Source organism: Peromyscus eremicus, chromosome 3, assembly GCF_949786415.1.
Source record: "Peromyscus eremicus chromosome 3, PerEre_H2_v1, whole genome shotgun sequence".
In the NCBI taxonomy this organism is placed as follows: domain Eukaryota; kingdom Metazoa; phylum Chordata; class Mammalia; order Rodentia; family Cricetidae; genus Peromyscus; species Peromyscus eremicus.
The window spans coordinates 103545043-103570563 of NC_081418.1; the positions used below are offsets into that span (position 1 = coordinate 103545043).

A 25521-nucleotide genomic window follows, 5' to 3' on the forward strand; every position below is an offset into this window, starting at 1 on the left:
AACTCGCTTTGGAGACCAGGCTGGCCTCGAACTCACAGAGATCCGCCTGGCTCTGCCTCCCGAGTGCTGGGATTAAAGGCGTGCGCCACCACCGCCCGGCCATGTCAGGGTTTCTTAAACTATCCAAGTGATGGCTGCTGTGAGCTGCCAAGGTAAAGGGCACCTGCAGAGGGGCTGGAGAGATGGCTCAGTGGTTAAGAACACTGACTGTTCTTAACCACTGAGGACCGGGTTCAATTCCCAGCACCCACATGGCAACCCTCACCTGTCTTTAGGGCTTCTGATACCCTCACACAGACATATATGCTCGCCCTGGGATTAATTTCCAGCATCTACATGGTGTATCTGCCCTCCTTGGCACCAAGTACACATGTAGTGCAAATACATACACGCAGGCAAACTACTCTGATCAGTGGGACCTCCACATGCACCCTAGTTTTAGAGATAGGAGGTCTGGGTGGAGCCTAGCACCCTGCTTTTCATCCCAGCTCCCCCATAGTTTGGCTTGGGGCTGGTCTCTGAGAACCCCTTCCTGAATTCCTGAATCCAAGCGGCCTGAGAAGCCTTCCTTGGCTTGGGTCCCCCTGCACCCCAAGATAGAGAGAAAATAGGGAATCTCTGCCCACTCACAAAACAGGACCCAGGCTGGGGCATAGGGTACTCGTGACAATGGGCAGTTGGCTACCTGAGAAGCCAGGCAGGAGACCAAGGAGCTGAGATCTCAGGGGGTCACCCTGAGAAGGGCTGCGGGTCCGGCAAGTGCCCTGCACAGGGAGCAGGGGGGCAAAGACTCTGAAGCCGGGGTGTCGGAGTCCTGAGTGCCTGGGAAGATGAGTGTGTGTGTTTGTGGGGGTTCCGTCTCATGGGCCTCCAGGAGCATGGGACTGCACAGAGCATGGTTCAAAGACAGAAGGAGGCCTGAATGGGTCTGGGAGCCTTTCTTTTCGGATTTTACTGAGGTGTATGTGGTCCCTTGGTATCTGTGAGGGATTAATTCTGGGGGATACCCCCTCCACAAGTACCAATTTTTTAAAAAGAAATTTAGTAGTATTATTATCATCTCTGTGTGTGTGTGTGTGTGTGTGTGTGTGTGTGTGTGTGTGTGTGTAGGTCAGAAAAAAAAACCTTCTAAGATCCTTTCTCTCCTTCCAGTTTTACGTGTGGATCAGGGATGGAACCCAGGTCTTCAGGCTTGGTGGCATGCCTTCCCTCTATCTACAAATGTTTGGGCCCCTTGTGTGCAGTGGTGATGAGGTGGCGTTTTTGTGATGTCGGCACCTTCCCTGAACACTGAGTCAGCTCTGGATGGGCTGCGGAAGTCTCCCGCAGGGCACTTGCTTAGCCTGTGCCAGACCTCGGTTCTAATAGGCGTTGCCAGAAAATGATAACTGTAATAACATAATACTCTGTGGATGCTGCGTTAACAGTTATTCTACCAAATGTTTCAGGGAATAATAACAAGGAAAATTTCTGTATATGTTCAATATAAATACAATTTTTCCTTAATTTTTTTTTATAGATAAAGTCTAAAGGAGCCCAGACTGGCCTAGAACTCTTCATGTAACCCAGGATGACCTTGAACTTGTGATTCTCCAACCTCCTAGGTACAGAGATTAAAGGCATGTGCCACCAAGTCCAGTTTATAGAGTACTAGGGACTAAACCCAGGGCTTTGTGAGTTCTAGAAAACAATACTACATTCCCAGCTAAAGGCAGTCCTTTTTTCTTTGCTTAACATTGGTTTTTAAAGATTTGTTTTATTTTTATTTATGTATACATATGTGTGTCTGTGGGTGGGTATGTGCTGGTGCTGCAGAAGGAGAGAAGAGGGTACCAGGTCCCCTGGAGGTAGAGCTGCAGACCCTGTGATAGTCGCTTGATGCGGGCACTGAGAACTGAACTCCCCCAGGTTCCTTGCCAGAGCGGTATTCTCTCTTAACCACTGAGCCGTCTCTTCAGCCCCTTGGCTTAATATTTTGATCCATAACTGGATAGGAGGAAGAATGGGGGTGGGGGTGGGGACTGCAGAATCAAAGACCTGTGTGCTGCCACTGCAGTAAACATTCAGACTTGGACATCTAGCACTCGTGCGGCCTCCTCAGGTCAGGCTGCGGAGTCCACCCTCCCAGGGTACTCCGGTCCCACAGCTCTGCCGCTCCCCTCCCTCAGGCAGCCCTTGCTCTCGGATTCCCAGTCTGATTTTCCATATAAATGAAACCACAGGGGGTCTGGCTTCTCTCACCCAGGGTGTTCTGAGCTCCCTCGTGGTTCTGTGCATCCCAGGAGTCCTTTTGCTTGCGAGAGCTGCAATCACTCTGCTTCTATTTTCCTGTTGATACACCCCGGCTGTTTCCATTTTTAGCTGCCATGAATTGTGCGGCCATTCACATTCTTCCACAAGGGGGTAGGATTCTGAGTCTCAATACTTGGGTGTGGGGTGGTTTGCTCACAGGCCAAGAGTTCAGCCTTACTTGAAATTTCTAAAACTGCCGAGCTGTTTTCCTGAGTGGTGGTGCCCTCCTATGTTCTCAAATGGGAGTGGAGATGGGCTAGGGGTCGGAGAAGGCCAGGAATAAGCAGGCCCCTGCAATCGAGCTGGTGTGGCCTTGCAGCAATGTGTACTAGCTTGCTTGTGAGTCCCTGGTCCCCCGCAGCTCTGCTGCTTGCTCGACACCTTCCCTCTCTGGCTCTGGGGCAGTCTGCTCCCTCAGAGAGGGGGAAGTAGGGCTTAGGGACTTACCTCCCCAAGACCACATCCGGCAATGGTTTCCCATGCTCCTTTGCGCTGGCTGCATGCAGGGCACTGCTAGGGAGCCTGCCTCCTGGGTGCTTCCTGCTTGGAGCTCCAACTTTGGCTGAGTCCCAGGCTGCAGGAGGCCAGTGGGCAACATGCTTTGGGTAGGGAAGAAACAGCATGAGTGAAGGCTCAGAAGTGGGAAGGTCCTGGGCACACCAGCATATGGGTAGGAGGAACATTTCCACATGCCCAGGGGTGGACGGTGCCAGAGACCCTGCTCAGTGCTTCCCATGAATCATCTCCACAGGACCCTCACAGCAGTCTTAGGGGGAACTGGTGTTCTGTTTAGTCTGGCTGTGCAGATCAGGACACACAGCCCAGGATGGGATCTGGGATTTGCAAGCAGGCAAGAGGAAGGCAGGTAGGCAGGACGCAGGTTCCTGAGAGGCGGGGTACTCTGATCAGGTTCTATGGTGTGACCACTGGTACATTGCTGGACATGTGGACACACTGGAGAGGAGGTGCCTAGGAGACAGTGATGTGGCTGGGAAAGGGACCACTCACCACCTAACAGCCCTCTTTGTCTTTTCAGGGTTATAATGGTGAATGGTGCTCTGAGTCCTGTGAGCTGGCCAAGATGATCCTCGATCCTCGGCAGAGCTGGTGCCAAGTGGCCTTCGCGAGCCGGCCAGATGGCCCAACATGTGCAATGCCTCCCTCAGCATTGTGACTACTCTTGATGACCTGACAAATAGGACAGGAGCTCCTCTGGCAGGGTCAGGAGGTTTTGTTCAAAGCCCCGGATCGATTTGATGTCACTATTGAGAGCTGCTGAGTAATGTACTCCCAGTGGCTTTTTACAAACCGCGTTCACCGCTGTGAGTTAACAACCGCGGACCAAAAGCCCAAAACCTGGCCATCACCCTGCGCACGTCCCTAGGAGCTCTGCCTGAACATCGATTTTTCATTCCTGAAATGAGTTGGTCCCATTGGAACGTCGGCCAGTATTTGGCTCATGGAAGGAACTTCCGTCTGGCTTTCCTTGAAGGGCCTCCTAAGCGCCAATGGTTTTGGTGCCTTGTGTGCCCAACAGCTCTCTCCGATTCCCCCAGCTCCTGCCTCTGGCCTGGGTCTGGGTTCCCAGCTCAGCCTCCTACAGGACCAGCTGGTGACATGGAGACATTGACAAGCTAGGGAGTAACTGTGATATCTCTGGGGGGTTCATGCTCTTCAGTGCCAGATAGTTGTGGACAGGTAGGTGATGAGCTAGCAGACGGCCTATTCTGACGGCTTTCAAGAGAATCCAAGTTTCCTTTTTTTAAAGCTTTTTCCCCCCCAACATTCATTCATTCATTCATTCATTCACTCATTCATTCATTCATTCATTCAATGTGTGTGGGGCACCACAATGTGTATAGAGGTCAGAGGACAACTTTTATGAGTTGGCTCTCTCCTTCTACCATATAGGTTCTGGAGATCCGACTCAGATTGGATCTCTTTTGCAGCAATTGCCTTTACCTGTTGAGCCAACTTGCTGGCCCTCCTGTTTTGTTTTGTTCTTGGAGATAGGATCTGATTAAACTGTGGCCAATGCTCCTGCCTCCGTCTTTTCAGTGCTGGAATCATAGGTTTATTTATTTCTCTTAGATGTGTGTGTGTGTGTGTGTGTGTGTGTGTGTGTGTGTGTGTTATGCAGGTATGTGCATGCACACAGGAGTGCAGTGTCCTCAGAGTCCAGAAGAAGGTATCAGATCCTCTGGGGCTGGAGTGCAAGGTGGTTGTGAGCTGTCTGATGTGGGGGATGGGAACTAGACTCTGGTCTTCTGCAAGAGCAGTTTGAACTCTGCTGATCTAGGATCTTACGTAGCCAAGGCTGGACTTGAACTCCTGATCCTCTGCCTCCTGTATGCTGGGATTACATGTGTGTACCGTCGTGTCTGCACAAATTATTTGAGACAGAGTCTTCCTATGTAGTCCTAGCTGGCCTGAAATTCACTGCATCACCAGGATGGCCTCCACTCACAGAGATTTACCTTCCTCTGCCTTCTGAGTGCTGGGCTCAAAGGTGTGCGACATTGTGCCTGGATTGAAATAATATTATTATTTTGGTTTTTTTGAGACAGGGTTTCTCTGTGTAGCCCTGGCTGTCCTGGAACTTGCTCTGTAGACCAGGCTAGCCTCTAACTCAGAGATCCCCCTGCATCTACTTCCCTAGTGCTGGGACTCAAGGAATGCACCACCACCCCACAGCCAGAAATGATTTGTTTTAAAGAGACACAGTGTCCCTATGTTGTCAGGCCGACTCCAAACTCCTGGGCCCAGCAGTCCTGCCCAACAGCTGGGGATACAGGTGTTTGTATATGCAAAATCACTTCAATTTTGATGCATGGCAATGAAACACAAACCACGATGGATGAAGCCCGGTGCAGGCAAAGCATCTGGAGCTGGATTTAGTGCAGGCTGCCCCACTTGAGACTTCTGACTACTCTGAGAGTCCGTGGTCTCTCACGTGCTGAGCTCATGCTTCATGCCTGACTGACCTGCTGCACCCACAGCCTAGGGCTGGGTTCTCCCAAAGGCCCCTGGAAACAAACAGATGGTCTCGGTTTAGATTCCAGCTCTGTGATTCATTGGCCAAGCATTCCCAGGCCAATTATTTTCTCTATGGCTCAGTTTTTCCTTCTGTAAAATGGGAGAAATAGCAGCGCTGAGCTCCCAGGGATGCTCTGGCAAGGGGGCAGTTGAATCTGTGTTCATGAAGTGAATTCTGCCAGCCATGAAAGTGCTATAGAAAGGAAGCTAAACAAAAATAAATATAGCAAGTGTAGTGACCCAAGTGGCATTCAGCTGTGACCCCAGCTACCCAAGGGCTCTGTCTGCAGCAGGATGACTTGAGCCCAACAATTTGGGGTCAGGCTAGGCAATGTAGTGGTGTCCCTATCTCAAAATATAATAAATAAATAAATACAAGCACTTTCTGTGCACTGTGCCTGTGAAGCCTTGTGCACTTGATGGAGTCAAGGACCAGATCTCATGGCTCACAGAGCTGGCATTGCGGACGGGAAAGGTGGATGGGTTCCCGAGCTGCATCCTACCACTCTTCCTGGCCATCACTTGTGTGGTACTGTGTGGGTCATTCTGAGGTTCAGACCTCCACAAGAGACTTTCCAAATTTCATCCCTGGACGTGCTGTGCCACTGGGGCCTCCATTGCCCTGACTGCCTGCACAGTCCCGGGAGGGACACCACACCGGCAGGCCTTTGCAGCCTTGCAGCCCTTGCTTCCTCTGCACCCCCCCCCCAGGCCCCTCCACCTGCCCAGTGACCCTGGGCTTCCTCAAGTGTGCACTGGGTTCAAACTTCAGCCACTTCCCTACTCTCTGACCTGCCTCTTGGCCTTGGCACTTTGCGCTGTGGGTAGTGACATGTGAGCTTGGAAAGTGGGGGATGATTTTTGGAGGGGATGGGGTGGGGTTTCAAAACAGGGTTTCTCTGTGTAGCCCTGGCTGTCCTGGAACTGGCTGTGTAGACCAGGCTGGCCTCAAACTCAGAGATCCACCTGCTTCTGTCTTCTGAGTGCTGGGATTAAAGGCATGAGCCACCACTGCCCATCTAAATTTTTTTTTTTTTTAAGTTTAGGTATGTAGTCCAGGCTCACCTTGAACTCCTGATGCTCCCAAGTGCTAAGATTATAGGAGTGTGCCATCCCACCCACTGTCTGGAGTCCCTTCTCTCTCCTCTGGCCTCAGTTTTCTCTCCTGTACAGGGGTGTGTTCATAAAAACAGCAGCAGAAGCTACCTGGGTCTTTGGGTGTGCTCCTGGACTACAGACAGGAGGGACCACTGTGTAGATTGGCTGGAGGTGGTCTTGGGGGCACCTCCAGGGCGGACAAGCTGGAGCCCAGTGGCAGGGGGGCTGGATGAGGCCTCCTAGAGAGGAAGTGCCCCTCTGTTATTTTGCTTCTTGATGTCTTGTGCCAGCCTAGGACAATGGACTCAGGCTGCTCAGGTCGGGGCCTTTATTCTCAGTTTAAGAGGCAGAAGGCTAGGTGTGCTAGCTAACAGCCGCTTGTGTGCAGACAGGGTGGCAAGGAAAGAAAAGGAAGTGGGCACTCAGAGAGGGGAAGGCCTTAGTGAAGGTCACACAGCGCCACCTCAGGCTCAGCCAGGTTGTGGGTGTGTGCCGTCAGAAAGAGGACCCGCTCATTCAAATAAGGGCAGGAAGAATGGCACACTCCCCATCTCCATTTAAAAATAGTCACATTTGCTGACACTTGTTTGGCACTTCCTAGGTGCCTGGTGCCCTGTTCAGGCCATTTACACTGTTAACCTTGGGTCCTCCCAGCAGCCCAAAGTGATGAGTTCCACTATTTTTATTTCCGTTTTACAGATGAGGAAACCAAGACACAGAAGGTCTCAGGAACTTGCCTGAGGTCACACAGCCAGGACGAAGCCAAGAGCGTTACAAAAGCACAGCTTCATGTGGGCCGGGGGGCTTGGCTCTGGTGATCATTTCCACAGCAGCTCAGCCAGGCTCGCAGAGCTGCACACTGGCCAGGAGGTTGTAGGGGAGGAGGAAGAGATTCTGGCACCGACCTAGCAGCTGCAGCAGCCCCAGGCCTCATCTCCAGAGCTAGGTGGATGTGCTAGAGAACGTTGTGATGTGGTAGTGGCTATCAGGACAGGAGATGAGCCAGGGGTCTGGGTCTCTAGCTCCTCAATCGCCCGCAAGAGGGGTCTGAACAGTGCCATTTGCCACCAGCGTTTCGATAGAGCATGAGGATGGGTGCGCGCGCTCGACGAGGCGAGCTCGGGCTCTTTGTGTGTCCGAGCTCGTGCGCGCGTGCGTGCATGCGTGTGTGTGTGTGTGTGTGTGTGTGTGTGTGTGTGTGCGCGCGCGTGTCCCGCGTGTGGGCGTGACCAAGAGTCCAGGCCCCGCCCCAGGCCCCGCCCCAGGCCCGGCCAAGCTGGTATTTTTCCACCCAGCAGGATGGGTGATGCGGAGAGCTGCCTGTTCAGACAACAGACACGCGAGGTCAGGGAGAAGCCGCTTATAAATTACCGCTTCCTCCGCGCTGCCGCCAGCGTCGTGCTCCGGGACCTGCTTGCAGTCGAGCTCCAGTGCCCAGCCGCTAACGCTGCGATCACCACCAGCCCCGCCAGTCCCTCCAGTCCTGGGCCATCCGCCGTGGGCTTAGCCACCCAGGTACCCAGGGCGCGCGGGCCGCGACTGCAGCCCCCTCCCCGGGCCGCGCTCCGCCACCTCCCCGAGTCCCTGCAGGTCTGGCCTCCCCGCGCTTCGCCATCCCTTTCACCACCGGGGGTGGGGGGTTGGGGGGCACCGAGGGTCTCCTGCTCAGCCCCGCTGACGAGGGGAGTTATTGTTTCCTTGGCGAAGGGGCTGGGGCTGCTGGTGCGGCGGCAGGTGTGTGTGTGTGTGTGTGTGTGTGTGTGTGTGTGTGTGTGTGTGGTGTGGTGTGGTGTGGTGTGTCCCACGGGGTGTCTCCTTGTCCCTGAATGTCTCTGTTTCTGAGGGTGACTGTTTCTCCACCCCAGGCAGCCGTGCACATGTGCGCCTCAGGGTGTGTGATGCTCCCTGTGTCCTGGGCTGTTATACCTGCGTGTAGTGTGGTCGTGTGGCTCTGTCTCCTGATGTGCGCTCTTGTGTGTCCCTATATATGTCTTGTCTGTGTGAACCTACGTGTGGTTGTGTCTCCTGTCTCCGGAACCCTAGCCGTAGGCACGTGTGTGCCCCTGAATGTAGCTATCTCTGGGTCCCTGGTTGTGGACAAGTCTGGTGTCTTTTAGCTGTGCCCGAGAGGCCATCCCTTGTGCCCAGTGGACCCAGTGGTCATCTTTAGCTCTCCGTAGTATTTAGGAGAGGTGAGAGGGAGGTATGGCTCCAGGTGCTGCCTGGGTGTGGCATGCAGGTAGCAGTGACAGCCGCCCCCAGGCTTGAGTAGCAGGACTGAGGCCAGGAAGGACAGCCAGGGGCAATGGCCAGTGGATCAGCTGGACACATCTTCCTCTAGACTTCACCCCTTCCCTTTGTAGGTTCCTCTTTTGGGTGGGAGGTTCTAGTCCGCTCCCACTGGGTTAAGCCACACAAGGAGCTAAGTCTCAAGAACAGGTCCTGCAGCCCCAAAGCCTCAGCCTAGACTAGCCTGGCCGCAAAGGAGGCGTGTGCTCGGCAGGGCCAGGGACCTGGCTATTTTGGTCACTGCCGGGCCTCTGCCAGAGCCCTGCCTCCCCCAGGACCAGCCCCAAAGGCTTGGGAGACAGCCTGGGCCCCCGTTTCCTGCTTGGGGAAATAAATCATCTCAAAGAGTGGCCAGGCTCTTGACCCGGAGGGTCTTTGGACTGCGGTTTGGTAGCACGTGGCTCCATTTGGATGTCAGTAAATTGGCCTCTGATTTGGCACAGCTGGATTTCAAATAAATGTCATGGAGATCTTTTTTAAATTAAAAAAAAATTTTTTTTGTTGGCTGGTAGGGAGGGGATCTCACCCAGAGTCTCTAAGCCAGAAGGAGTTTATTTTTATGAGAGAGCGGGTGAGCGCTTAGCAACCGCCTGCCTGCCTCCCTCTCTACCAGGGAGTCATCGGGGAATGGGGGGTGAAGGGGAGGTGTTTTAGCAAGATGATGGTGGGTGGCTGGAGGGGGACCTAAGGCATCAGCCGAGAACCCACAATAGGATGGTATTGGCAGATTCTTGGAGACTGTCTTAGACTTTGGCTCAGCCATCCAGTTAACCTTGGGCAATGTTTCTTGTCCTCAGTTTCTTCACCTGTAAAATGGGTGGGGCATCCTACCCATTGGGTATGTCAACCAGGGATCCAAGAGCCAGCACTTGTCCCCAGACAGAGTGCGTACCTCTTAATGGTGACCTTGGGTAGTTCTCTTAGCTTGGGCTTGGCTGTCCAGGCGACAAGGACGCTAAGGCCAGCCTCGCCTTGTCCTTGAGGGGATTGAGGGAGATGAGGCTGAATAAGCTTGCGGTAAGCTGTAAAGCCGGGCTCTCGGCTCTAGAGCTCCTGATTAGACAGTGTCACGAGGTCTTGGGTCACTGTGGTATGTGGCAAGGGCCGTAGCACAGTCCAGAGCAAGCTTTTGTCCCTTGGGAGAAACCCTGGTACTGCCTGTAGCTCTGTTGTGATCAGCCTCCCTGACTTTCTCATCTCCTCTGTACCCTGCCGTGGGCCACATCTGCTTGGTAGAATCTGGAGGCTCAGGCCGCGGGGAAGAGCCCGTTCCATAGATGGGCCAACCAAGAGCTGCCTAGGAGCCTGTCTTGCTTGATTGGATTTCCAAAAGCCTTGTCATGGCCAGCTGTGCATTTTGGCTTCACAGAGCTTGGGCTACTGATTTGTTGGGGACATGAAGGTGGAGTTGGGTCTGGAGAAAATGGGAGACAAAGGTATTCTGCTAGAGGGTGTTGGGGGGGGCTTAGTGTCTTATATTCCTTCTTGTTTCTCTACACCTTCATGTGGGGCTCTGCAGCAAGTGTTGCCCTCCGTCCCAGCCCACCCAGAGGCAGCCTGGGTTCTGGGGACCCTGTTTCTAACCTCGACTTGTCAAAGGTTTAGTTCTCTGAAAGTTTCCAAAGGTCTCAGTGATAAGGTGCCATGAGTCACTGAGCACATTCCTGGACACAGGAAAGAGCTGTCAATCACAAAGACTCCCTGGAATCCTGCCCAGCCACTGCCATTGAGGGATCTGGGTGGGGATAGAGGGCTGTCCTGGAACCCCAGGCCGAGCTGTCTGATCTCTACATCAGCAGCGGTCATGGGCAAGAGCCAGGCTCTTTGGGGCTTCGGTCTGCTTCCTGGTGTTTGCCAACTTACCCCAGATAAAGAAAGTGAATCTATGTGTTGTGGGGAGCACCTATGGTCCTGGAACTTCCAAGCCCTGAGTGAGAACTAGAGCTCATTTTTTAAAATTTATTTTTATTTTATATTCACTGGTGCTTTGCCTGCATGTGTGTCTGTGTGAGAGTGTCGGATCTCCTGGAACTGGAGTTACAGACAGGTGTGAGCTGCCATGTGGGTGCTGGGAATTGAACCTGGATCCTCTGGAAGAGCAGCCAGCGCTCTTAACCTCTGAGCCATCTCTCCAGCCCCCTAGAGCGCATTCATAATGTGTCTCATTTAGTTGGTTAAGAAACCTTGGCTTTGAGGTTAGAATGTTGGCTTGGAGGGGCTAAAAACCTAGAATGGCTGCTGCAGTGGCCCCTGTCATCCACAGGGTTCCTTGAAGGAGACTTAAGAGTGTGTGACCCAGTGTCTGCTTGGTGAGGTAGAGTTGGAGATGATGTCAGAGTTGATGCTTCCTATGGACAGAGAAGCGGGGTGAGCTGGTCTGGTAGGCAGGAACACAGAGGGCTTAAAGGTACCATGACATGAAATAGCCAAGCATGTTTGTAGATCATGCCCACAGGATCCCAGTTAGAGAGAGGCCCAGAGGCCTCTGGCCTCTCTCTAAATGATCTGGCCAGAGCCAGGTGGTGGAGGGATATGAGTTCCAGGCATATCATTATGGGGCTTTATCAGGAGGGTAGCAGGGAGAGAAATAGTTTTGAACAGGGTCTGGGGACAGTAGCAGGAATCAATCAAACCTGGAGCCTGGGAGAGAACCCTGATGGTGATCAAGGAGCTGGGCTGGGCTCCAGAGATCAAGAGTGGCTGCTCGCTGGCCTACCATTTGCCAGGGTACAAGGCATTTTCTGAACCAATGAATCTGTAACAACCTCTAGCTCTTTCTGTAAACTCCAGGTGAAGTCTGGACGCTCTTTTTAACAGGTACCAGGCCATTAACTTGCTGGTTCCCACCTCCCTGGAACATGCAGATCTGGCATCTTAGGGAAAGTTATAGGCAGGGCCGGGGTGGGAGTGGGGGTGGGGAGTTCCCTTCCCACCACTTTGGGTTAGAAGTTTCTTTTGGAAACCTGAGCTGAGGCTGAGCTTAGGGGGATGGGGTCAGAGAGGCAGGAAGATAGGATTTTTTCTTTTTCTTTGTGTGTGTGTGTGTGTGTGTGTGTGTGTGTGTGTGTGTGTGTGGTGTTTGACCTGGAACTTACTATGTAGCCCAGGCTGGAATTTGCAACAATCCTTCCTTAGGCTTCTGAGTACTGGGATTACAGGTGTGAGCTGCTGTGCCTAACTCTTCCCTGTGATTTTTAAATAAGCATTTGGATTGGGCAGTGGTGGTGCACGCCTTTGATCCCAGCACTCAGAGGCAGAGGCAGGTGAATCTTTGAGTTCGAGGTCAGTCTGGTCTACAGAGCAAAGGACAGCCAAGACTATACAAAGAAACCCTGTCTTAAACACCCCTCTCCCCCCACAACAACAACAACAACCAAAAGCATCTGGGGCCTTAGATACGCCTCAGCAGGTAAACCTGGAAACCGGTTAAATCACCAGGTCCTATGGTGGAAGGAGAGAACTCTACCAAGATGTTCTTTAACCTCCAATGAGACCCTGGCATGCCACATAAGATACACACAATAATAATAAATAACATTGTTTGTTTTTAAAGGAAAAAGACATTTTAAGGATTTAGGACTATAGGTCAGTAGTAGTATCGTGTGCAATTAACCTGATGCTCCAAGTTTGACCTCTGGTGTCCTCGCCCCCCCAATTAAATTGAAATTGAAGTATAATGTATGGGAATGCAGAGATGCTTCGTAGTTCAATGGACTTAGACATCAGTGTAACTACCACCAAGATCAAGATAAATATCCCTTATGTTTGCACACATATTTGTGAATGAACTTATGTGTGTTGATGCATGTGGGGTGTGTGAGTGCAAATGTGTATGTGTGTTTGTGGAGGCTAGAGGTCAACATTACATGTCTTCTCAGTGGTTCTGTGTGTGTGTGTGTGTGTGTGTGTGTGTGTGTGTGTGTGTTCATGTATGCACACGTATGTGGAGGCCAGAGGTCAGCATCAGGTCCCTTCCCCGATCACTCTCCATGTTACTTTTTGTGACAGGTTCTCTTACTGAACTTGGAGCTAGGATGGTGGCCAACAAGCTCCACTTTCCCCAGGAATCTTTGTCCCCCCTCCAGTGCTGGGGTTACGTGAGTGCGAGGCCACATCTGCCTTTTTATGTGGGCGCTGGGGACCTGAACTCAGGTTCTCGTGCTCAAGCTAGAGCATCTCTCTAGCTCTTCCCGCTCCCTGCTTTTTTGTTTGCTTGAGGATGGAACCAGGACTTCACACTTGCGAGGCAGGCGCCGTAGCACTGAGGCCACATCCCCAGTTCTTTCTACATGTCTGTCACATGCCTTTTGCCAAGTCACCACCTCCTATCAGTGGATTTGTGCCAGGCATGATGAATCACCCTTGTGATCCCAGCATTGTATGTATGTATTATTGTATGGCTAACTGTAGCCCAGACATATTAAACGGAAGATTCTAGAAATGAGCAGTTCATAAGTTGAATACATTTTATGACAGTATAGGGTTATAATTCTATTTTATTATGAGTTATCGCTCTGAGTGACTAATTTATAAATTAAACTTTATTTTAGTTATGTGTAAAAGGGAAAAGCTGTATAAAATGGAGGTCATTGCTTTGGCATTTGGGTCCTATAGTGTGCCCTGTGGGCAAGAGGCTTGATAACCATACTATAGCCTGTCCGTCTGTCCTGCAGTTTTTTTTGTCTGTAGGTGTGGGATTGTGAAAAACTCTTTAGTGGGCATTGTGTGCAAGCTTCTTTTTTTCCATATCCATAGAAATGAGAAACTGCCAAATGATTCACTTTTAAGTTATAAATCATATACCTCAAGCAATATAGAACCATTATAAGCTAATATATATTCCCTTCAGATCATTACAAAATATATGAGGTTGGGTTGAGGATATAAGCTGTGGGTGTGTGCTTGCCATGTGTTAGGCCCTGGGTTCCATCACCAACACTGCAAACTGAGTCAAAAAGGACCTTAAGGCTACCTATCGCCCTTCCATGCAGCTTTAGCTGTGTGGTACCCAAAGTGTCTGGAGGAACGCAGACTGTTTTTTGTGACTTTCTGGGTCTGTTTTCATTTCCTTGTGGGTGTAAGGATTTGCTCAGGGGGCCAGCCAGCCAGTCAGCCAGCCAGCCAGCCAGCCAGCCAGCTGTGGTTTGGTTTTGTTTTTAACAAAAACAGCGTCATACTGTTCCAGGTTCTGCCACTTGGTCTGTACAAAACAATGGCCCATTGTGACCTGCCACTCCGGCAGAATGCCCTGCAGAACACATCGTAGAATGCACAAGCCCACCAGCCCACTGTGTACATCCTTGGCTTGTGACCCACTGACCTCTTCCGTCCTACCTGACCTCCCAGACTGCAGCTCAGTGAGGGAGTCGCCCTACCCAGTGGCTTCCAACTTGCCCTGAAGGTGAACAGCAGCCTCAGGCCTCTCCACTGACAGGAGGGACACAGTTCTTTCTTGATACAGGATCTCACCCATTCAATCCTCCTGCCTCAGCTTCCCTGGTGGCTGAAACTGCAGGTGTGTGTACCACTGGTTGCACTGCAGATACTTACTGAGCACCTACTGTATGTCAGGCACTATCCCAGGGGAAGGAAGGGCAATGAATAAACCAGTCTCTGGTGTTGGGCGGCTCTCAGTCCCTCTGGAGGGTGAGACCAGCAGAGGGAGGGGGAGAAGATGCGTATCTGGAGGTTAATGTACAATCCCAGGCCTTTTATGCTGAGGGCAGGCAGGTGTGCGGAAGAGTGGTCCATTGACTGGAGTTCAGGTACTGTGGACTTTGTTTAGGATCTTAACCTGCCCCACCCACTTCACCTCAGGGACTGGGAGCTCTGGTGAGGTCTGGGTGAGGTGTTTATCAGTGGGAGAGATACAGTCTTCACACCACCTATTGTTCCGTCTCCTCTGCTGTGCCCTCCGCTCTGATTACATAAAACTCCCCTTCTGGGAGGTAGATTAAGGGCACTGGCAAGATCTTGTGCAACCGACTTTTCTGGGGATGGAACCCAGGGAAGGTTTTCCACAGTTAGACAGGTGCTGTATCCACTGAGTCACAACCCCAGCCCCTCACCTCGGTATTTCCACGGTGGTGTTCATAGTCTCAGTTAATGGGAACAGGGTGTGAAGGAAGCATCCCAAGGGCAAGCTGCTTAAGAGATACCCATAATCCAGGACCCAGCTCTCGGAAAGCTGGAGAAGAGCCTGAGCTCACTGATGAACTGCTCTGGTCAGCCCAGGACTGAGATGCATGGGGGAAGGGTGGGAAGGACATTCTGCCCACACTTGTTGGCCATCCAGTGGACAGGAGACATCTGTTTGTCCTGGGCTAGTTAGTCTATTCACCTTGTCCCCTCCCCATCCCCCCCCAAGCCTCAGTATCGCCATTAAGTAGAGCTTTAGGCTCGGTCTCCTAGCCGGGACATTCTAAGTGTCCTGTTTCCATGGCGTTTGTAACAGGGTAGACGTGGAATCTGACTGGTTGCCATGTTCCATCAACCCCCTTCCTGAGGAAAGCCTGTTAGCTGAGGTTGCTAAATGCTTGGCAGGGGGTGGAGAAGTGTGGCTGGCCTGTGGATCTGCGCAGTCATGCCTAGTGGGTGAAGGGCACTGGAACAGGATTGTTATGAGGACTCTGCCCCTGCTCCAGGGCTAATCAGCCTCAATGGAAGGCTGGTCATGATTTCAAGGACCTTCATTCCATCACCAGATGGCACCTGCTATCCACAGCCTCCTGACCAGCCACCATGTCTCCTGGGCACCTCTCTGTACCATCTAGGTGGTAGTGCTAAGCCCGTTTCCTGCTCAAGAGTCTTCCAGTGGCTTCACCGTGCTCTGTGAAATTTGACTAATTATAAAGAAGAATTTAATGTTAGAATCTTTCCCAGAGCTGGCTCACCTGTCCTTGTAGTCTGGGGTTCTCAGCCGAGCCTGGTCCTTTGTTCCCCATCATTTTCTTCTGGCAAGGGACATCTTGAAGCTTCCTGGTCCATGAAGCGTTCTGTTCCTTGACCCTGGGTGGTGCTTAACATAAAGGAAGCCAAAGATCACGAGAATCAAAGTGGATTTGAACTTCCCCTGCCTCAGCTGCTAGAGTTCTGTTGGACTGTAGGCCTGAGTCCTGAGCTTGGACCTCTGTGAGCTTGCCTTATATCTGCCTGCCCACCGACTGGGGACACACTTGAGGGGAGGGGGAGATACTCCAGCATCTAGCAGAGGGGCCTGGCTCACAGAAGTGCACTCCCATCCTGAAATGAGAGTCTATACTTTGAACATCTATTGGCTTGGACCCACCCATCCATCCACCTAGCAGGTACTTATTCATCCTAGGCTGTGCAGATATGGCCAGTGAATAGGTCAGTCAGAAGCATGCCCTCCTGGGGCTGTCTGGAAAGAGTGATAGATACTCCAACAAAAAAGTTACTCAGGTGAACTTCTAAAATCAAAGTCCGGCATTGTGAGCCAGGGCTGGTGTCCTTGGCCTCTGGCTCACTGTGTGATCTAGGTGAGTCCTTGTCCCTCTCTTGTCCTTCCTTGGGTTTGAGGAGACCACTTGGTGGATAATGAGGAAGAGTCCAATGTCTGAGCTGTCACAGTGTGGGGTACCATGCACTTGTCCTCTTGGTGATTTTCCAGATGGCCTGACCCTTGCTCTGAAAGGATGCGTCCCAATTTGGAGACTAGAGTTCCAGAGTGGTGCTGAGCAGAGCTGTGGCAACCGGCTTTTAGTAGGGAATAACTCCTTGGGAACAATGTGGGTTTGCTTAAACTATTAGTGGGAGAATATAGATTAGAACAAACCTTTAAAAGGAGAGAGAGGGAAAAAAAAATCCCACGCCTGCCAGCCCCTTCTAGGTGCTGCGGAGTCGATTTCTGTCTTTCATTCCTCACGGGTAGAAGGTAGGCTTCTTTTAAAGGAATCCTGTTGTGAGCCTGAAAAATACGTCAGCCCTTGCTGAACATTCCCCCGGGTCAGTTTTTAGCCACACCAGGTGTTTTGTGTATTTCTTTTGGAGTGGGGGGGGGGGGTGGTTATGAGGATGGAACCCTGAATGGGGAGACAAGGGCTCTGGGAAGCTTTATAAAACACCAGTATTGTTTCTTTGTAGGACTTTTTTTTTTCTCCTGCAACCCATCAGGGCACAGTAGGGAAGGTATGGTGGCATGGTGGACTGTTTTGGGGAGGGGGCGTCTGTTGTGTGCTAAGCCACAGCTGTGATGTCCCTTTATGCTTCTTCATGTCCCCAAGCCCCACTGGCTGGGAACCTGCCACCCCTGGAGGCAGTGTTTTTTTTTGTTTTTTTTTTTGTTTTTTTTTTTGTGTGTGTGTGTAGGTAGGTAGGTCTGTTTTTGTATGAGGCTGAGAGCTGTTAAAAGGTGGAACAGTGAACACACCATGGGCTCCTCACTAGGTGAGAGCCACGCCTCCTTAGTGCTAACTCCTATTTTAAATTCTGGGCCCCAGGCTCCAGCCAAAGGATAATTTGCTTCCTTTGAATATAAAGAGTGTGACCTTCTGCCAGCATCCTCGGAAAGCCCCAAACCTGCCGCCAGAAAACCCGCTCTCCTTGTTTATTGTGTCCCAGGCCGTCAGGATAACTACCACCAATTCTCACCTCCTGGGGCACTCAGTCTGAGCCCCTCCTTGTCTGTTACCCAGGGCCTGGAGCTCCTGGGCGTGGTTCGTTGTGGTTCTGTTGTGGAGGTGTAAATAGCAGCAGAGAGCAGCTCTGCTCAGATTTTGTTTTTAGATGTGATTTCTTTCTTCCTTCCTTCCTTCCTTCCTTCCTTCCTTCCTTCCTTCCTTCCTTCCTTCCTTTCTTTCTTTCTTTTTTTTTTTAAACAGCCCAAGCTGGCCACAAACTCATGACCCTCCTGCTTCAGGCTCCTGAATGCTGAGATTACAGGTGTGCACCACCACACCAGGCTCTCACCTTCAGGTCAAGTTGGAGTCTCCAAGTTGGAACCTAGCATACAGTAGACTTTAAAAGCCTAGCTGAGATAGCAGTGGGTGCACCTGTGTTCCAGTTATTTGGGAGGATGAGGAGGGAGTGTGGCCAGAGCCCAGGAGTTCGGGCAACATAGCTCCTGGAACCACAGCGGGAGACCCAGGCTGTAGATCTTTCTGACCCAAAAGCTGAAAATGAATTAGATGATAAATTCTATTTCCTTAGTCTTCACATTTTGCATAGGATTACCCCAAGGCCTCCCTGAGGGCAGGTGACTGGCTCAAGGTCATAGGGCTGGGAGCTGACTGAGCCTGCCTTGGGCCAGTGCCACCTTGGAAAGGATGCTATGGGGAAGCCGCTTGCTACTTACTCTGCAGCGTTGGCGGTCCAAAAAGCCGCAGGAGGCTTTTGCAGGCAGCCAAGTCGGATGTAAGTCAGGGGAGAGCCCAGGGCCAGCCAGGCCCTGCAGACAAGCCTGGAGGCTCCAAGCAGTGTGTCAGGACAAGGCCCACAGCGTGAGATCTGGCATGTTGCCTGCTGGGGTGGTGGTGGTGTTAGGGGACTCTTTGAGAGAGACTCTTGGCTCCTGGAAGACAACACAGGACCTGCTGGAACACCCCTCAAATGGCCTCCTGTTATCAGATACATCCCAGCATGGGGACCAGCAGAGCAGGGGCTATGCTAGAGGCTTTCCCTTGACCCGGGACTGGCGCTACCCTTGTGGAAAGTCGCAACCACCTGGAATTGTCTCAAATTGGGCTCTGCTTTGAGGATGGAGTGGGGCCTTGTGGTCTGGTCTCCTACCCTCCTGGGGCGTGTATTTACGTGGGTCATCTGGTATCAGCAGCTGGAGGAAAGGGACAGATTGAGTTTGAGTTCTTAGAACATGGTGGTCCCTGGATCAGAAGGGCCAGTTATCACAGGATAGTGGAGAGACTAGGTGGCTCCATCCACATCTGGCATTTAGAGCCGGGGGTGGGGTTCACAATCTGTTGTGAAGAGTCCTCCAGATGTTTCACAGGAATGATTTAAACTTGTCTTCTTCCTGTGTGCCTTGAGGTGAGGGCTGAGGATGAGGGGGAGGGTCAGGCCTAAGCTTTGCAACAGACACATGATAGATAGAATGTCAGACTGTGGGGGACCTCAGATGTCAAGTTGTCTGTCACCTGCATCCTCCATCTTGGTACTAATGGACTGAATATCAGAGAGATAAGGAGTGAGCATAAAACAACACAGCAAGTTCAAGCCAGGGCATAGGTCTCATACACAGACACACAGACAGACAGACAGACACACACACACACTCACACATTATATAATATACATATAGGTGAGGATGGATACAAGACTTTGCTCATACTAGGCAAGCACTCTAATAATTTTTATTGTGTGTATATGTTTTTGTATGTGTGTATGTATGTATGTACAAGAGTATACAAGTATCCTATGAGGCCAGAAGAGGGCTTCAGGTCCCCTGAAACTGGAGTGACAGTTGGTAATAAGCCTCCTAATGTGGGTGTTGGGAAATGAACTCTAGTCTTCTGCAAGAATAGCAAGAGCTCTTGGCCACTGAGCCATCTCTCCAGCCCTGCATTTATTTAGTTTTCGAGACAAGGTTTTACTGTGTAGCTCAAGCTGGCCTCAAACTTACTATGTAGCTCAGACCGTCAGTCTGCTTCAGCCCCTCCAGTCCTGGGATTACACATGTGTGCCTCCATGCCCTAATAAGACTGGATTCTAGCTGGCGGTGGTGGCGCACGCCTTTAGTCCCAGCACTTGGGAGGCAGAGCCAGGTGGATGTCTATGAGTTCAAGGCCAGCCTGGTCTACGGAGTGAGTTCCAGGAAAGGTGCAAAGCTACACAGAGAAACCCTGTCTCGAAAAACCAAAAATGGTTGTAGTTGGCAGAAATCGGTTTAAATTAACTTTAGAAGTAAATAGAACATTTACTGATCCTTAGGTTAGGTATGCTTCAGGATGGCTCTATTCCGCTGCTGAGCTGTCATTAGTCTGCTCCATTTTTGGGCTCTGGGTTCCTCAGTGCCTACTTTATTCTCCCTGGGGTACCTTAGCTGCCCCAGTGAAACCCCACCCCACAAGCCAACTTAGAAGGAGCCTTCTTTTAAAAAAAAAATTAGTTTTAGGATTATGTATGTGTGCATGGTGTGTGGATATGTGTGTGTTGGGGGCAGTGCACATGGCATGGCATGCATGTGTATGTCAGAGGAAAACTCTGGAGTCTGTTCTCTCCTTCCACCTTTGTATGGGTTCTGGGGATGGAACTCAGGTTGCCAGGCTTATATGGCACATGTCTTTAACACACTGAGCCGTCTTGCCAGCTCCCCAAATCCCAGTCTTTTTTTTTTTTTTTTTTTTTTTTTTTGGTTTTTCGAGACAGGGTTTCTCTGTGTAGCTTTGCGCCTTTCCTGGATCTCACTCTGTAGACCAGGCTGGCCTCAAACTCACAGAGATTCGCCTGGCTCTGCCTCCCGAGTGCTGGGATTAAAGGCCTGAGCCACCACCGCCCAGCCCCAGTCTTTTTTAACAAGAGTTCTTCCCGGCATTCTAATTGTCCAGGCATAGTCAAGTCCACGAGTGAGCCAACCATGACTGACGCCTCCGATTGGCCAGGCCTTGTTCACATGTTCCCCGGGAAGTAGGAGGTGAGATCAGTTCCCAGATACGCCATAGGATGAGATCAATACTTGCACATCTCCAGGTCAAATCAGTTCAGGCTGTTCCCAGGGTGGGTGTGGGTGCTAGCAAGCTCGACAGGCCCACTGACACAGAAAGCTACTCCTAGCTGTCTGAGGTGAGCTGGCCTCTTATCGGTCAGGATTCACCCCAGACAGAGTGACATCCTTTGTGGTTCCTTGAACACACGCACATGTGGAGAATTGTACTTGAAACATGATGACTCCATTCTCCTCTATCTTGCTTCCTTCGGCACAGCCCGGGAGAGTCAGGTACAGGCCACTTTCTATTTCTGTGCCTCACCCATTGCAGATATTGCCAGTCCACCTCCACTTCTGTAGGGCAGTGTCCAGCCAGGAAGTGGAAGGAGACCGACCCCGTGGCTTCTTGCTCATGTCTCAGTCTCACCCTGGGATTCTGGGCTCCTTGAAAGCGAGGACCTCAGCTTCTTGGGCCCTGCTGTGATCTTTCCCCATACAGTGCCTGGCACATAGTAGGTGCTTAAGAAATTGTTGACTATTCCTACTGTGTGGTACCTTGGACTCATTGAGTGTGCCATGACGCAGCAGTGAGAGGTTTGAGGAGGAAGGCTGGTCTGTGCCGACAGGGCAGCCGTAACTTTGTTCAGGTCATGGAAGAAGCTAGAAGGCAGAGGTGCCGGGGAGGAGAAGTGGGGCTTAAGGAGGGACAGGTGCCCTTACCCACCTTCCTGCCACACCCCTGTGCATCACCGTAATCCCAGTTTAAGTATCCTTAAAATCTTAGATCTCTATCAATAAGAACGCCTTTCCTGATCCTACACATTTTTATATTCCAGGAAAGCTGAAAAGCCTTCCTGTGTCTGGGCCAGCAGCACTGCGGGTGGCCTGGGACTCCAGGCCCAGAGCTCTGCCCCCGCTTGTCTGTTTCCCAAATCCAGTCCTAAAGAACAGAGGCTCCCTGTTTTATTTTTCTAAAGCGTCTGGGGTGCAGCCCTGTTGTGGTGCTCCCACTGAGCGTGCACAGGCCTCTGGGGTCCACCCCAACACCATAATGTGAACAAATAAATCGGAATCCACGAGATGGCTTCTGGGCCATCCCCAGGGAAGAGCTGTTGCGCAGTAGAGTTCAGCAGGTTTCCTGGACACAAAGGTTCTCAGTACGTTTAATGGGGTAATTGGTGGGCTCTTCCTTCTAAGACTCTCGGGGCTGGGCTGTGGAGGTGGCTTAGCCAGTGGAGGCATTTGCTGCCCTGCTAAGCCTGTTGACCTGAATTCAACCCCCAAGACCCACATGGTGGAAAGAGTCTCCTGCAAGTTTTTCTTTGACTTCCACATGACACCCCTCGCAACACACAGAAAAACGTGATCGTAATGATGATAACAACAATAAAAAGAATAGTCTCCACCCCTCTGTCTAGCCTTGCCTTATCTATAAGGGGGTAGCCAGTGACAGACCTGGGCCCTGGATGGGTTACAGAGTTGGTCTAGCGAGTGGCTTGGCAATGCATGCCAGCAAAAAGAACCTCTCTTTTAAAAAAATTGTTGTATGTATGTGTGATATGTGTGTATGTTCTGTGTATATGTATCTGAGCATGCCACAGCATATATGTAGAGGTCAAAGGACAACTTGCAGGGGTCAGTTCTCTTCTTCCACCATGTGGGTCTGGGAAATCAAACTCAGGGTCTCTGGCTTGGCAGCAAGCTCCTTTACCTGCTGAGCCATCTCCCTAACCCAAAAGGGACCTTCCTTGTACATCAAACCCACCAGGGCTTCCAGCAGCTCCTCACAGTGTGGTTCATTGGGACTTGGCCTGTCTAGGTTCAAGAGTACTGAAGCCAGAGGAAGGATTCAGACTGAGTGAAGGAAAGGAAGGGAGTGTGTGTGTGTGTGTGTGTGTGTGTGGGAGAGAGAGGGAGAGAATGAGAGAATATGTTGGTGTCTGGCTGACCACATGGGTCTACATTAGCACATACGTGAGAGTGCAGGTCTCTGTGTGCATATGCATGCTTGGGATTCAGTATTCCCCATGTCAGGTCCCTGCTACCACTGGCTCAAAGGAGGCCCCTCCCTAGCATATGTGTGTTGAGAGTCACCCATGGTCAGACCTGGTCACCCTGGCTGGGCGCGTAGGCCCTGACCACACCTCTTTGCTTCCTCTTTGCAACAGGTGCAGAGCCAGCCCCACAGCCTCTTCAGAGGAGCCTCTCAAGCGTAAGTAGTTTTTCAGCTTCCTTATAGGCTCAGGCTCACCACCGCTGCCCACTGCAGGATCCTGTGGGGGAGGAGTCTCCAGTTTAAAGTGTCCTCCAGGCTCTAGGGGAAGACAAGATCCCTGAGGTAGCCCCATCACCTTCCCTTGTTCTTGGCACCTCTGGGTGGAGGGTCACTTGGTCTGCCTGTACCCGTGCTGTGCCAAGGAGTAGATGTGGCAGATGTCGCATGGGGTGTGGGGGCTTGGATGAACTGATTCTGAGACCCACCTTCAAGAGTGGCCTGGCTCCAGACAGGATGCTCCGGATTTTGATCACGAGCCTCTCTAATCTCTTCTGCGTGTGCGTGTGCGTGTGCGTACACATGCAGGCGCTGCTGGGGATGGAAGGGTGCTAATTCTGAGCTCTACCACCGAGCTCTAGCCTCAGATTCACTGAAGGGCCTATTAGAACAAAACTGAAAATCAGCCAAGTGGCAGCGATATCTCAGTGAGTTTCTGATGCCTTTCCCCTTGACGGTCCTGGGGTTGATGCTGGCCAAGGTGTTTCATCTACACCCACCGCTGTCCTGTGAAGAGCCACATTCATGGTGTTTTTGCTGAATCATCGGGAAGTAATTCACTAATGGGGTGCCCCTTCCCCTAGTCCTTCACATATTTCATAAGAGCAAGGCCATTGTCTTATGTAACCACAGCCCAGTTATCAGCTCTGGACATTTAACATTGACATAGTTCTCATATCTAATCTGCTGATGGTTTGGGTACTTCCTACAGCTTGCTTTTTCTTCTCTTCAATTATTTTTCTGCCTTTCTTCTAGCTCAGAATTGTAATAGTGCCCATAAGAAGGATTTTGATGTTGTTTCCAGATGGATTTAGCTCATTTTAAACTTGGGGCTTCAAAGTCCTTTTAATCTTGACGTCTACTAAGAAACACTGGAGGGTGTAGACGCGCTCTGGAGAATGTTCCAAGTCCTTGCCCTCCCATCTGCCAGCCACTCCTGTCCTGCCACTCTGTTGATCTTCTGACCCACCTATGGACCCTGCTCCCGCATTGGAGAACTCCACCTTCCTGGGTAGCAATCTCTTAATATCTAATCTTCTTCTCCCCCCTCTCCCCCACTCCCTTTCTCTTTTCGTCTCTTCTTTCTCGTGGCTCTGGGGGGTGGAGCCCTCTATCCTGAGCTGTGTTTTCTGTTTCCAAGGAAGGTCCCTCACCGGCACAGGGCTGGGGCATGTCAACTTTGGCTCATCTGTGGAGCTCTCACGAGTCCCCTGGTAACTGCCACTTGTGGCTGGACCCAGTTGCACTTTGGTTCACTCTTCCCTGGCCGAATGTGCTCCTCTGTCGGTCACAAACAGCCAACTGGAGACCATAGGTTCTCTGATGATGTCAGATGTGCCCATCCCCAGAGGCTCGGAAGACCTCCCCAGCAGCTGTTGAGTGGGCCAGTAACCTGCTCTGTTGTGCTCAGACCTTTAATGGTCCTGTGTCAGGGACACTTACTGCCTGTGGGTCCTGGACCTGCCTGGAGGTGTAACACATTACCTTCTTACAACCCCAAAAGCCGTGTTACAGCCTCAGGAGCCATAGGAGGTAGGAATTCTTGTTCTTTCTGTAAAAATGGCAGATGAACAGGTGGAATGCTTACTGGGTGCCAAGCATGGCCACACCCCTCAGCAAGTCTGGTGCAGACTTCAGTAGTGCTGTCGTCAACTAGGTACTGATATCTCCATTGTGCAGATTGGGAAACTGAGGCTCAAGGGGGAAGGAGCACCTCCCAAGTTCCCACAACTGTGAACCCACTTGCCCAACTCTGGTGCCCACTTGGTGGCACTGCTCCCCCTTCTGCCCTCCCTATGGGCAGGGAGTCCCCTCCAGGCCCAGCCCCTTCCCCTTCCCAAGGCTTTCCTGCTGCTGGTTAATGAGCAGCCAAGGATAGTGGAAGCCAAGGAGGCCCCTGCTTGCTCTGAGGCTGGAATGTGAGTTCTGTTTCTAGATAAAGAGTCTTGTGCTCGTGGCTGGCCCCATGGGGCCTGGCAGCCTCGTAGGCAGAGAGAGCAGATGGAGGCCGGGCCTATCCTCCTCAGAGCTGATCCGAGATGCCGACCAAGCTGCGGGGGCCCTTTGGCCCTCAGTCCGCCCTACACCACTCCTGTGAAGCCCTCCTGGCTTGCTCTTTCTGAGAAAGCTCATGGCCTCCCCTCCACCCTCCACGCGGTGGTCAGTAGGATTCACAGGGAGCTTATTACACAGGAGTGGCACATGTTGAGTTCTGGGTGTGGCCTGCCCCCACACATCACGTGGGGCCTCTGGGCGAGATAATATCTTTTCAGCCTTATGGTGGAAAGCATAGAGCTGAGGAGTCAGGCAAGTCCATGGTCATGCTGGCTCCAGGGCTGGGATGTGGCTCAGTGGGCCCTTGGAAAGCCCGGGTGCCTTCTCCGGCACCACAAAACAACAAGGCTCTCAACTAGCCCCAGTCTGTGCCTGCTGTGTGGCCTCGAAGGGACTCACTAAACATCCCCCCACTGTAAAACGGAGTAGTCCTATCAGTCCTGGAGTACTGTAGTCCACTGCAGGACAGAGATTGGTAGAACAGGTGACATGGAGACTTGGTGAGCCCAGGGGTGTTTTATGGGCTCACTAGGACTAAGAGAACTAGTGCCAAGCACCCCACATAGAATTATCTCATCAAAGGAGTTCTTAGAGGAGCTGCACCCCTCAATTGAAGAGGCAAGTCCACCTTCCAGGGTGCTGCCTTCTGGGATGCCCACTTCTGGGATGCCCACTTCTGGGGTGCTAGGTACTCTAAGGAAGAGATTGTGAGCAGGGCGTACCTTGTCTGTGGACTCCAATTGTCCTTTGGAAAGTGCCACCTCAGCTCTGCTCAGCAGTGTGAGCCTTAGCTCCTGCTCCCTAGAGGCCTCATCAGTGAGAATGGCATTTATTGTGTTGACCCAGATTATAGGTCATGTTT

The 25521-nt window shown here is 51.6% G+C and overlaps 1 protein-coding gene across 11 annotated transcripts in view; it reads left to right on the forward strand.

Moving 5' to 3' along the window:
• The first annotated feature begins 7757 nt into the window (after positions 1–7757).
• Slc6a6 (solute carrier family 6 member 6) overlaps positions 7758–25521 on the forward strand; it is a 73071-nt gene continuing 55307 nt past the window's right edge. For 3 of the 11 annotated variants that reach the window (XM_059258210.1, XM_059258209.1, XM_059258215.1), the window contains exons 1-2: positions 13960–14230; positions 22501–22544. The gene's annotated coding sequence lies outside the window, so the exon portion shown is untranslated. Of the gene's footprint in view, positions 7942–13958; positions 14231–15216; positions 16023–22500; positions 22545–25521 lie in introns of those variants that run through there. The other 8 variants (XM_059258214.1, XM_059258211.1, XM_059258218.1 and 5 more) reach the window with 5 other exon arrangements.